The 2,662-nt window shown below is 38.9% G+C and overlaps 1 pseudogene across 1 annotated transcript; it reads left to right on the top strand.

Moving 5' to 3' along the window:
* Nucleotides 1-584: 584 nt before the first annotated feature.
* On the top strand, nucleotides 585-1,706 carry LOC308625711 (glyceraldehyde-3-phosphate dehydrogenase-like; annotated as a pseudogene). Its single transcript has one exon. The product of its transcript is annotated as a glyceraldehyde-3-phosphate dehydrogenase-like (transcript).
* The last annotated feature ends 956 nt before the right edge of the window (nucleotides 1,707-2,662 follow it).

Here is a 2,662-nt window from a genome sequence, read left to right as displayed (position 1 = left end):
CCTGCTAACTCTTGTATAGGAGAAGGCTATGTGGAAGAGCAGATTTCCAATGATGGTGATGCTGACTTATTTTACAACGATTTTGGCAAACATACATAACTCAAATGGCATTTTGGTTGTCAAAAATGCTGTGACCAGAGGCTTGCAGGTCCCCTTGAAACAATAGTTCAGTAAGTGCTAACTCAGATTTCATGGTGACTTTGTAGACTGTAACTACTGGGAATAATGAGAATAATGAGAGTCATAGTAGCCAAACCACAACTACTTACAGGTAATATGAATGAAAAATAAATGTTGTTTGAGGTTGTTATTGATGTAAAGCTATGTAATATAGTGCACTTACTGTGTTGCTAAAATTATTTATCAGTGAAAAATTATCATGTAAATACTAGATAGCAGGTAACATGTTCTGTGAATGGATGAATGAATAAATAAAAGATAACTGGGCTTTATCATCGGATATAATATCACTTAAGTTTGTTTGAGAAGGAGAAAAGTAGTTAAAGTGATTGAGGCTTTATGTGCTGTTCTTTTCAACAGGCAGCCACATCTTTCTGCATGTCAAGCCATGACCTTGAGACACAATGATGAAGGTTGGAGTAAATGGATTTGACCAATAGGGCACCTGGTCACCAGGGCACTTTTAACTCTGGCAAAGTGAATATTGTTTGCCATCCGTGGCCCCTTCATTACCTCAATTACACATTCTACATGTTCCAGTATGATTCCACCCATGGCAATTTCAGTGGTAGAGTCAAGGTTGAGAACTGGAAGCATGTCTTCAATGGAAAGATAACCTCCATCTTCCAAGAGCAAGATTCTGCCAACATCAAATGAAGTGATTCTGGTGCTGATTATGTTGTAGAGTCCACTGGTGTCTTCACTAGCTTGAAGAAGACTGGGGCTCACGTTGAACCTAAGGGTCATCACCTCTGCTTCTTCTGCTAATGCCCCCATGTTTGTGATGGGCATGAACCATGAGAAGTATGACAGCTCTCTCAAGATTGTCAGCAATGCCCCCTGCAACACAAACTCCTTGGCCCTCTTGGTCAAAGTCATTTATGACAACTTTGGCATTGTGGAGGGATGCATGGTCACAGTCCTTGCCATCATTGCTTCCCAGAAGAATGTAGATGGTACCTCTGAGAAACTGTGGCATCATGACCATGAGGAAGCCCAGAACAATAGAAGCCCTTGCTTCTATTGGTGCTGCTGAGGTTGTGGGAAAGGTCTTCCTGAGCTGACTGGGAAGCTCACTGGCATGGCCTTCTGTGTCCCTTCCCCTAATGTTTCAGTGCTGGATCTGCTCTGCAGTGTGCAGAAAGCTGCTAAATATGATGACATCAAGAAGGTGGTGAAGCAGGCATTGGAGGAACCCCTAAAGGATATCCTGGGCTACACTGAGGACTAGGTTGTTTCCTGCGACTTTAAAGGTGACACCTACTCTCCCACCTTTGTTGTTGGGACTGGTATTGCCTTAAATGACCACTTCGTCAAGCTCATTTTATGACAATGTGTTTGGCTACAGCAATAAAATGGTGGACCTGATGGTCCACATGACCTCTAAGGAGTCAGTCCCCTGGAACATCAGCCCCAGTGAGGACAGGAGAGGAATAAAGAGGTGCTTACTGCTGGGGAGTCTTTGTCCCAACTCAATTCCCCAACACACTGAGGATCTCCAGTTCTTGACACAGTTTCCATCCTAGACCCCTGAAGAAGAGGAAGGACTTAGGAAACTCTACCTTATCACTTGCCATCAATAAAGTGCACAGTACCCAGTCAAAAATAAATAAATAAAGTTATCAGGGACTACTTGAAGTGATGGGAATAGACTGTGTTCTAGGAAACGTTGTGAAGTCATTTGCTCAACTCTGTGCAAGAACATTTGCCCAAGAATCTATAACTAATTCAGTCTAGAAAACAAGTAGTTTGGCAAAGCTTGAGTAATAGGTCTTGTGTTTGACATGCTCCCAGTATATATTTAATAACAATCTGTTGATTGCAAAGCCATCTTAATATTTCATTAAAATATATCCTGTCATTAAAATAATGAATGCAGGGATACTCTGTCAAAGATTATAATACATCTTTGATTAGCAAATGAGTGATTTAAAAATTCCTTGCTACTAAATCAAGGGCACAGCCACACAAATTTACATTATTCATTTATTTTGAAGAATAAAATTTAGCTTTAGTTATTTATGACAGTTTTAAGTATGACCACAAGTTTATTGCCTTATTTAGAAAGTATAATTACATCTCTGCTTTGAGAGATTTATTAATGTATAAGAACAAATCTGAAAACACATTGTGAAAATGGGAACACTAATAGCTTAGTGTGTAGGATCATTTATTCCTAGTGTTAGAGAGAGCTTCCCAAAAGGTGCTCAGGCTTAAAATAAAGAACAATATAGTTTAGTTAGATGTCAAAAACAAAGGGTGTGGGAGGAGGGAGAATATTCCATTTAGATATAGCAGCTTGTGAGAAAGTATGTATGAAAGTATGTATGAGAGCATGAATTTTGAAGCAGTACATTTAAATTCTATTTTCAGAAGAAGACTATAGAGAAATATAATTATATTTATTTATTTGTTTGTTTATTAATTAATTATAGGCCATTTAAATTCCCATGGTGACCAGAAATCTGCTTTAATATATCAC

This window comes from Mesoplodon bidens (genome assembly GCF_964165515.1).
Source record: "Mesoplodon bidens genome assembly, chromosome: 11".
Lineage (NCBI taxonomy): Eukaryota > Metazoa > Chordata > Mammalia > Artiodactyla > Ziphiidae > Mesoplodon > Mesoplodon bidens.
The sequence above is the reverse complement of the archived record's forward strand: the minus strand, read 5'-3'. Positions and strand labels throughout refer to the sequence as shown.